This window comes from Denticeps clupeoides, chromosome 9 (genome assembly GCF_900700375.1).
Source record: "Denticeps clupeoides chromosome 9, fDenClu1.1, whole genome shotgun sequence".
NCBI lineage: Eukaryota > Metazoa > Chordata > Actinopteri > Clupeiformes > Denticipitidae > Denticeps > Denticeps clupeoides.
In genome coordinates this window covers 21,304,076-21,315,439 of record NC_041715.1, presented here as the reverse complement: position 1 = coordinate 21,315,439, position 11,364 = coordinate 21,304,076, and the positions used below count along the sequence as shown (strand labels likewise).

General features: G+C 40.6%; 1 long non-coding RNA gene across 1 annotated transcript in view; it reads left to right on the top strand.

The window, feature by feature from the left end:
* Nucleotides 1-392: 392 nt before the first annotated feature.
* The window catches only part of LOC114796665 (uncharacterized), a 40,348-nt gene continuing 29,376 nt past the window's right edge, over nt 393-11,364 (top strand). Inside the window, exon 1 of the long non-coding RNA XR_003750769.1 lies at nt 393-1,711. This is a non-coding gene — a long non-coding RNA (uncharacterized LOC114796665). The remainder of the gene's footprint in view (nt 1,712-11,364) is intronic.

Sequence of the window (11,364 nt, the reverse complement as noted above, 5' to 3'; positions counted from 1 at the left end):
ATCAAACGTACATTTCTGTATTGGATGTAGACATTAATGTACAATACTGAAAATGTTTGTGTTCTGATTCTGTGTTATTTCTTGAATGGGGCTTAAATAAAGGAATTTGAAGGAAAAAAAGATTTTCAGTTTGCAAATAATTTATTTCAAGATAGAAATAAATAATAAAAAAAGTTCTCCCCTGACTCCCATCTCCTTAATGGCTTGTGCCTTTCATTTTTAATGGAGTACACTTTAACATTATACTATTATTCATGTGCTGTTTTTTTTTTTTCACTACATCAATAGTAAAGCATCTTCCAACATTTACAGCTGCTCTTTGGCTGTATGAGGCGCTCCTCTGGTTTAATTATCTCTCTTGTAATTATGCTGCCACATTTGAAACCTGTTGGGATGCCTTTTCCTTTCTCATTTTCTACTCAAATAACTAGTGACATTGTAAGTGGTTTAAAGAAAACGTGGCTAAATTCCGCTGATGGCTATATTTAACATAAAAATGAGGGCTAGAAGGCTGGGATGTTCTCATTAGGTCTGATGCAGACTAAACCGGTCAAATCAATCTTTTCTGTCTGATCTCACATACATTACTTACTGTTGTTAATAATAATAAAGAGTGAGTGATGAAAACCAGAGGCATGAATATAACTCAGAAGAAGGTCCACAACAGCTCTGCTACAGATGATAACAGAAAGAAATAATGAGGTTTTGTCTGCTAGTGAACAGTGATTGTTGAACTTGATTGTTGACATCTCCGCCACTGTGGAAGATTGCATGTTGACCAGGAATCTAGCAATTCAGCACCCTATTTATATTATAACTACACTGCATGCTGATTAATGAATTTCCCAGTGTCAACTTGCAGAAGGAAAAAAATTTGATTGCTTAATTTCAGAAGTGTTATTTGGCCCACCTAAAGAGAATGTGGCGTTCACTTGATGTGTATTGTATTATCAATCATATCCTTCTCACAGATCAGACCAAGAGAGCCTTCTGATCATTACACTCTGTAGAAATTTAGTGGATTCATGTTTGCACAATTATACTGAAACCATTTATATGTATTGTCAGCTGTAACTACCTTCCATATGATTCTAATTATCTTATATTAGGTCTCTATTTCGTCATCTATCAAGTCAAAAACGCCGTATTATGGTAGGCCAGGTCCGTTTTTACAATGTCATAAATGCTGCAGCCCCTGCAACGAAAGCAGTCCTAATGTAAACTGCACTTCTCCAAGTGAACGTGAATCTTCTAGAAGGTATCTGATTGTAAGTCGCTCTGGATAAGGGCGTCTGATAAATGCTGTAAATGTATCATATTTTCATAACTGATATGAAAAATAGCACTTCTTAGAACATACAGCATTTGTAATTATTTGTAGTGTGTGTTATGTTTTAATGTGTTACGTTGTATTATTTGTAGCCTGTTTAACAAGTAGCAGGAGAGCAAACTCACTAAGATCTAACTCATTTAAGTTACTTTTCCTATACATACAGTGTTACGTCCTTTGGGACGTAACCGTAGAGTTGTTTGGTACTCTGTGTTTGATGTGTGTTTCCCCTTCAGGCTGTTTGCAGTTTGGGAATTGATGGTTCTGCCTACCTATTCCCTAATCTTCAGTCTGCCAATCAACTCAGCAGACAGGAGCATTTAAGGACAACTCCAGCCACCAGGCAGGGCCCTTGTTGTGGAGCCGGACGAGGATAGAGAGGTGAGTTTGGGCGTGTTGGAGAAAAACTAGAGAAAGCCTATATTGCATGTTAATGTGGTCAGTATTGTGTTATTTGTGGTTTTTCGTGTAAACTGTATAATTGTAGTCGGTAGTTGTTGTTATGTACAGCACTCAAGGTTTTGGTTGGTTCTTCACTTCTCACTGTAAATAAATGCAAATGTTTTCACTTCGGCCTGGTACATGTGTATTCCCGCTTTCCACATCCCTCTCCTTTGTTGTCACGGTAGAGTGCTGCAACTGGTTTGCTTGCAAACCTCCCTTCGTGGCACTGGACAGTCCCCTCCTGGAGCAACTTGGGGTTAAGTGTCTTGCTCAGGGACACAATGGTAGTAAGTGGGATTTGAACCTGGGTCTTCTGGTTCATAGGCGAATGTGTTACCACTAGGCTACTACCACCAGTCTGAAGTACCCAGGGCATTTAAAGTCACCTGGTGAAGACTAGGTGAAGTAGAGGGTTTGGATAGGTAAGTAAGGACTGAATGTTTGTGGTTGAGTGCCGTTCCAACGTTTTGAGGGTGTCAGGTAGTGTGAAGTTTGTACTTTGTGTGACCAGTTGGGTTAGTTGTGTACTGTAGTTCAGTTTGGAAGGTAACCTATTGGTGCTGGAGGAGATTTTTCAGAGTCCGTCAGTGGAAAGAAACAGCTGGTCCAGATTGCAGCCTATTTCTCCATTGCTTTGTCCAGCGATGAAAGGAAGCTGAAAGAGACCCTTTTTCGGGCCATGAAAACGGGTCTAGTGGAGAAACACTTTTTTGCTGCGTTCTCTGACGATCCTGTCTCATGGCACACCTCCGCCACGAGTGACAGTGAGACATAGCTTAAAATCAGTGAGTTTTCCTTACAGGAATGCATACTCCAATTCAAAGCAGCGAAACTACGTTCGGAGTGGGACAGTCGCGTGTTTGAGGTAATGGAGAAAGAAATTCCACTAATGCGATTGGAAATACAGCGGGAGCCGGATTAAAAAAAAAATGAACAGGAAGCACAGGAAAACGACCGTGTTCACGAGTTTCAACATGAGCGTGATTGGGAGGAATGTGACTTCAACTTAAGAAAGCTGGAGCTGGAATTGGCTGTCCATACTGGTATCGAGCCACAACCTGCGGAACCCAATCAAACTCAATCCCACCAAAACTGAACTAATATTCATTCCAGCAGATTCTTCACCACATCAGGATCTTTCTCTTTACCTGGACAACTCACAGCCCGCAACCTTGGAGTAACAAAAGACAACCAACTCTCCTTCTCAACTCACATCAGCAATCTTTCCCGCTCATGTAGATTCCTTCTCTACAATATCAGACAAATCCGTCCTTATCTGTCAACACAGGTCACCAGATACTGGTTCAGTCCTTTGTAATCTCACAACTGGACTACTGTAACTCCCTTCTAGCAGGTTTAACTCTATGTACCATCCGACCACTACAATTAATACAAAATTCAGCAGCATGACTGATCTTAAACCTTCCCAAATTCTCCCACACCACCCCTCTGCTACGTTCCCTCCACTGGCTCCCAGTAGCTGCACGCATCAGATTCAAAATACCGATGCTGGCCTACAAAGCCAAACATGGAGTAGCACCATCCTACCTCACAGCCCTCACCTCACACTGCACTTCGTATACTCCGAGCCTCCAGGACTGCCCGCCTGGTCCCTCCATCGCTACAGGTAAAAGGAAGACATTCTTCTAGACTCTTCTCTGTGTTGGCCCCTCGGTGGTGGAATTAACTTCCCCTTGAGGTCAGAACAGCTCAGTCACTGAGCAATTTAAAATGGCAGCTCAAGACCTTCCTCTTTAGAGACTAACTTATAACCTTCTTATTGTCTTTCTTATGTATAAAAACTACAACAGAGTGAATAAAAAGATTGTATTCATAGTTTGGGGTCCTGATGAACCAGAACTGATCACTTCATTGATTCTAACATGGAAGCACGTTGTAAGTCATTCTGGATAAGGGCGTCGGCCAAATGCCTTAAATGTAAATGTAACCCCACGGTGGTTCCGGTTTCAGCTTTCCGCCAGGACACAGGGAGCCGCCGCAGAGACTTTTGCTGCAGTCAGAAGAACCGGAACATGTACAACAGTCTGGTAATCATTTTGACGTTTGCTGTAATACTCGTATGGTGCACTTTTTAATGAATGGGAAGTTTAAAATAATTTTAACCACTTTGAACATGTTGCCCTTACATTAAAGTGGCCGGTTAATGTTTGGACATTGTTGTTGCAATGTGTGTTAACTGGGAAAGCACAAGACTTACATTCTGCACTGACCATGGAACAGAGCCTAGCATTTGGCAGACGCCCTTATCCAGAGCGACTTACAATGTGCTTAAGTTACCATCGAATGCCTATGAACTCATACCGTAAGCGTACAGATAGCACTTTTGGGGCCTCCAAAAAGACGATAAGGTCACGTTTGTTGACTTTGCACGTGAGAAGGAGAAGGCACTCAATCGCTTGTGTTCTTCCCAATAGATTACCATTAAGCATACCATACCATTATGGTTATGATGTTCTGGTGCAGGGAATCGAAATGGAGTTTATGAACGTCCTATTGGACCCAGCCCAACCCAAAGACAAGAGCGAATTGTCTTTGGGTTGGGCTAAAGTCACTAACCGCCCTCACTTACCCATGAAAGGAGCACAGTTTATTCTCGGTAATGATTTGGCTGGCGGAAAAAAAATTATCCTGAGATAATTAGGAATCCTCTGTTTGGCTCAGCACTCAGTGAGACTACTCAGAATACTACTGTGTTTCCTGCTTGTGTGATTACGAGCGCTCAGTCACGAAAATTTAATGATATGGTGGATCTGTCTAAAAATTTGTCTCCAGATCACAGGTCTGAAAGCTCTACGTCCCAAACGGTGGTGTCTATGGGGGATGAGGGAGAAGGTACTGACTGTAAGTTAACGCTTTTGCTTGACAGTGCAGATATTGTACGTGAGCTGAACCAAGATCCATTGTTAGCGAAGTGCTGATGTCCTGTGGTGACTAAAGACGACATTTCTAGTGAATCTGTGGTATATTATTGGGATGACACTGTACTCATGCACACAGTGTGGATTTTGGCTGCAATACGGTTCACCAGCTGGTGGTTCTGGATAAATTTTGGCTGCATATTTCGACTTTGGGACATGATCACAGTTTTGCATGTCATTTGGGGATTAAGAAAATGTATAATCGTATCTTACATTATTTCTTCTGGCCTGGCCTCAAATCTGATGTTGTCAAACATTGTCATGCATGCCATGCCTGCCAGGTGGCAGGGAAGCCAAATCAGGTCATTCCACCTGCTCCACTTCAGCATATCCCAGTGATTGGAGAACCATTTGAATGTGTCATTTTAGACTGTGTAGGTCTTTTGCTGAAAACCGAGGCTGGCAATAGATTTTTATTGCGTAGCAGCACACTCAAGTACTACCCTGAGGCTATTCCTCTTTGTTTGCTGAAAAACTTTTGTCACAATTCTTTGAGCAGGTTTTAAAAAAGCTTAAGTGAAGTGATTGTCATACACAACACATGGTGCACACAGTGAAATGTGTCCTCTGCTCTTAACCCATCACCCTTGGGCAGCCATGACAGGCGCCCAGGGAGCAGTGCATGGGGACGGTACTTTGCTCTCTATTCAGCATGTGACTATCATCCAGAGAGTCAAGGAGGTCTGGAACACTTTTACCAAACTCTCAAGTCCATGTTGCTTGTGTATTGTGTAGAAATAGAGAAAGAGCGGGATGAAGCTCTTCCGTTGCTGCTGTTTAATGTTCATGAGACCACGTAAGAGTTGCAAATAGACTGGTCCATACAGTGGGGCAAAAAAGTATTGTGCAAGTTCTCCCACTTAAAAAGATGAGAAAGGCCTGTAATTTTCATCATAGGGAGACAAAATGAGAAAAAAAATCCAGAAAATCACATCCTCTGATTTTTCTAGGATTACCTAAAGGCTACCATCAGTAACACACTACGCCGTCAGGGACGCAAATCCTGAAGTGCCAGACGTGTTCCCCTGCTTAAGCCAGTACATGTCCGGGCCCGTCTGAAGTTTGCTAGAGAGCATCTGGATGATCCAGAAGAGGACTGGGAGAATGCCATATGGTCCGATTTTGGTAAAAACTCTACTTGTTGTGTTTGGAGGAGAAAGAATGCTGAGTTGCATCCAAAGAACATCATACCTACTGTGAAGTATTGGGGTGGAAACATCATGCTCTGGGGGTGTTTTTCTGCAAAGGGACGCGGAAGACTGATCCATGTAAAGGAAAGAATGAATAGGGCCATGTATCGTGAGATTTTGAGTGAAAACCTCCTTCCATCAGCAAGGGCATTGAAGATGAAACGTGGCTGGGTCTTTCAGCATGACAATGATCCCAAACACACCACCCGGGCAACAAAGGTTCTGGAGTGGCCTAGCCAGTCTCCAGATCTCAACCCCATAGAAAATCTTTGGAGCGAGTTGAAAGTCCATGTTACCCAGCAACAACCCCAAAACATCACTACTCTAGAGGAGATCTGCATGGAAGAATGGGCCAAAATACCAAGCAGTGTGTGAAAACCTTGTGAAGATTTAAAGAAAACGTTTGACCTCCGTCATTGCCAACAAAGGGAATATAACAAAGTATTGAGATGAACTTTTGTTAGTGACCAAATACCGTCAGGATTGGCCACCGGTGATGAGCCCAGCTGCAGTCAATCCTAACAGTGGATGTGATTTTCTGGACTCAATGACACTGTCTATCCTGCAGACACTGCAGTCCAGATAGGAGGCCGAAAATGCGCGTCATGTGAATATGTTTAAAGCATACGTGTTGAAAGAGCCGCTGCCTAATAATGATGTTGTACCCATGGCTACCCTTGTGTTTGTAACTCCTCCTCTTTATTCACCTGAGACTTGAGACTGCTGATATCAGGCTTGTCAAAGTGATCAAGCGTTGCGTAGATGTTTGGGAATTGTTGGCTACTATTGAGGGGTTTGTTGCAACTTTGCAGATATTACTTTGCCACTTACTAATTTGCTAAAGACCATGCTTTTAGAAACGCAAAGACATTGTTGTGTAGTGAGCCCATAGTATGCCCGATTTCCAGATTTCTCTTATCAAGCTTGAGGTAGAAGCAAGTGCCACTGGAGCTGGTGCCGTGCTGTTGCAGGAGGAAGCTTGTGGGAATGATCACCCCGTCTGCTACTTCTCATGGAAGTTTGTAAAGCACCAGCTTAACTATATAACTATTGAAAAAGAAGCACTGGCTTCTGGCACTTCAATATTTTGAAGTTTACAGTCCCTGTTGTGTTCACCCATCATAATCCTCTTGTGTGAAGGATACAAACAAATGCATCCTTTACTGTATTGACAGGGGTTTGCTCTGGAGATCCACTACAAGAGAGGACTTAACAATGTCTTGGCTAATGCATTATCACATTCCTGTTCAGATTAGTCTTGTTTATGAGGGAAAAAAATATTCTTATATATTCTTTTTTTGGTGTGGGGGTGCTATGTCCGTAGAGGGGTTTGGTGCTCTGTGTTTGGTGTGTGTTTCCTTTCGGGCTGTTTGCTGGATGGAGTTTGGGACTTGATGGTTCCGCCTACATATTCCGTAATCATCAGTCTGCCAATCAACTCAGCAGACAGGAGACAGGTGTCTCCTCCTGTGGGCGCATCTGAAAAAGACTGTGTGCCGGTTTTATTGCTGCGTGACACGGGTCCCACACAATCTTTTATTTTAGATTCTTGTATACCCTTTCCTGCAAACTATTATTGTGGTTATGATTTTCTGGTGCAGGGAATCGATATGGTGTTTATCTACTCAGTTAATATTGAGAGTGACTTGTTTTCGGGTTGGGCTAAAGTCGCTACCCATAAAAGGAGTAATTTTTACAAATAACATTTTGATGATTACAGACTTATCACAGACATGTGCACACTGTCCATGGTGGAGACAACATGATTTTCAAAATATGATCCCTATGACCTACTAATCTGCCTCAAAATTTTACTTTACTTTGAAGATGCTTTTATTCAAAGTGACTTACAAGAGGAAGACACCAGCAATTCTCATTCGATTTCTATAGATTTTGAGTTTACAAAACTAAGAGCCCTGATAAGGCCTAACTTGTCAGAAAAAGAACATGCTCGGAAATTGTTAAGTGCTAGATGAGGAAAATATGTGTGCATGTGCGTGTGTAAGTGTTAGATTCATCTGAAATACTTTTTGAATAAGTGGGTTTTCAACTGCTTCTTAAATAATTTTCAATGCAGACTTGACAACTTTGTTTTTAATTATGATAGGCAGACATTACTTTGCATAAGTCTTTGCATTAAGAGTTGCTATGGTCAGGTTTTCAACCAGTCAGATTTTGAACATCCAAGAGATTCTGAAGACCATCCTTTACAAATGTAGCTCATGTGTGCCTGGTCCAGATGTGTGAAAGCGAGAACAACTCCACATGGGTATAAACCCTTTGGTCAGCTCTACGGACCACACACTCATAGTAATTACCATAATGCTGTCATATTTCAAATGTTGAGATATTAAATTCTGGCATTAAATACTATATGCCTGTTTTAAATATTCACATATGAAAATACGATAGCACCATAGCACCACTAAAGTTGATCTAGCCTTGATCAGAATCAAAACCTTGGTTTTGACAACCTTACCAGAAAATTCAGACAAATATATATATATATATATAATATTCAAGTACAAGATTTTGCTTGCAAATTGCATAATGAGAGGGCAGAATTGTGCATACAAGTAACAATATTTTAATTTTAAGCTTTCAGTTTGGAACAATTCTATTAGTGTTTCAAAATACGCATTAATTAACATATTGAGGAAACTGATGTGAGCAGTTGAAATTCCTGAAGCACATAGAAATAAAACAATTACCTTAAACAGAATCCTTAACTGAATCTTTAGTTTGTCCAAGACGCATTAATTTTTCTGTTGCCTTTCCAACAATTTTCTTCTCATTGACTACAGCAGGAGCTGAACTGACAGCTGCACTTTGAAAGCTAAAATGCCTGATCCATCTATTGATCTTAGCATAAAACATTTCGTAATCTTGACATATGATGCTTGAAAAAGGGATTTAAAGACACAATTTGTGTCATGTCTACGGACTCACGGGGGAAGGAAGCGCAGAGGTCTGACATGCTGGGAAGGGTTTTTATTAATAAACAAACACTAAACACAAATAAAGACTGGTGCGGTGGCCGAAAACGATTTAACTTAAACAAACCCGTAGGCGTGTGGCGATTAAAGAACTGAAAATTCTAACACACGGTTACAATGTCAAGTTCACGAAAATGCTGGAGATCTGGAAGGGGCGGAAACATCCGGCATTTAAGCGCTGTCAGGATTGGCCACCGGTGTTGAGCACAGCTGCAGTCAATCCTGACAATTTGATTTCATCTCACAGCTACATTATAGTTTCCATCTTTTATGGAAAACATTTATTTGATCTCTTCAGGTTTTGACAACCTTACCAGGAAATTCAGACAAGCAGGCAAAATGGCCAAAAGAAAACACAAAAGGGTCAGGTTGCAAGTGTCATATGAAATCATGACAGACATTTTCAGAAAACTATTGAAACATTAAAAACTTTTTTTCTCATCTGATTTCAAAATACCAGCCAAGGGTTTTATTTAACACATTAAGCACCTTAATCAGGCCACCTGAAGATGTCTCTAGTAATACTTTCTCCATAAACAGTGAACACTTCTTCCAGTTCTCACTGCTAACTTTAAACAATTTCTCTCCAGTTCTCAAAGCAAATATAACAATTTCTCTGCCCCTCTCATCTTATCAGATATAGCTTATGAGCAAACACATAAGAGGAATTTGATTCTGGTCCATTGTTTCTCTCAAAACAATACTGTATAAACTTTATATACAGAAGGTACAAAGATTAGATAAATAATATAAGTGTACATAAAGTTCAGTTGCAATGTAACATTTATTGAAAAAAAAAATACAAATTTAAAATACAGAACTTTAAAACAACAATAAAAAATAGGGAAAAGCCTTCCAGAGCAGGTTACTGGCATTCAAGACCTTAAACCTATACAAAGTAATAAATAGGCCAGTGAAAGTGGCTACCTGGAAAGGGGAAGTGAAAGAGGATTTTGACACCTCTGTAAAATGGGGTATTCCAGGTGCTGGTTGCATCAAAAACTCAACTGTGAAGAGTGCACATCAGAGATTGCATTGACACTGTTAATCTGATTAAATTAATTATCAGCACTGTATTTAAACTCATCTGATGTTACCTGGGATGAGTTTCAGGAATTAACAGTTTCTGGTTCACAGACAGACTGGAAGCATTTTACATACAATAGAATGTTACAGAAAATCCAAATTAAAAGAAAAAGATGACAGGAGGAAACGGAGAGAGAGCAGGGAGCCAGAGATGGATTTTGCACTCTAGAGAAGCCAGGGGAAGAAGAGGAGCAGTGCCCAGAGGAGAAGAAGCCCAAGCAGCCTAGGAGGAAAGATTGGACTGGATTGGAATAAATGGAACTTTTGTATTTAACATCAAGATTCCTTTAATTATGTACATTTACATTTAAGGCAGACGCCCTTATCCAAAGTGACTTACAACATGCTTCCATGTTACATTCAATGAAATGATAAATTCTGGTTCACTAGGACCCCCCAACTATGAATACAATATTTGTATTCACTCTGCTGTAGTGTCTATATAAGTAAGACAATAAGAAGCTTATAAATTAATCTAAATATTCTCCTCTGACATCAAGGAGAAGTTCATTCCACCTCCGAGGGGCCAAGACAGAGAAGAGTCTAGATGAGAATCTTCCTTTTACCTTCAGAGATGGATGGACCAGTTGAGCAGTACTGGAAGCTCTGAGTATACAAGGTGCAGTGTAGATTATATAGGAACCAGAGAGTGTAGCAATGTTACCATAAAGCGCATCAGCCAGGCCACATCGGCGTCAGGCACCTCAGTAGTTTGGTAATAGACCAAACTCCTTTAATATTAGTCAAAAACTTAAGTCGGACTTCAGTAAGCGAGCGTCGGAATCTTTCCTGGATGGAATTAGGACCAGCTGTGAGCCAATTATCGTTTGGATATGCGTGGGCTTATTGTAAGAGGAGGAGTCTCTTTTTTGGATACTTAAATCAGACATGGAGTAAGAAGGAGCTGCACAACGCCCAATGGAAAGGTTTTTGTAGTGTTATAATTTTTGATGGTTATTTCAACAGTGGATACAAACCTGAGTATGGAGAACATGCTCAGCTTAAATCCAGCGAACTGACTGTAAATTGGGAACTTTGTGTGACTGACGTCACTTTGAGCTGTTGTCATGGAGATGTGCCGACACGTACCTAATTGGACAGATTGTAATACAAAACTCTGGTTAAACTGTGTGGTTAGCAGTGTTGACCAGCACTCTAAACGAGATGAAGCTCTTGCTGATAAATTGGTTACTTTGCAAACAAACAGAAAGTTTAAGTTGGACAAAGCCAGCGTTATTAAAAAATTCTATGCAAGGTTTAAGAAAAGATAAATCACAGTTAAAAATTGCACTGAAGGATCTAATAGAAACATGTAATGATACAAAACATATTCATGAGTCTTTGTTAAGTTTATTGCCTGTAGATGAAAGGGATAAACA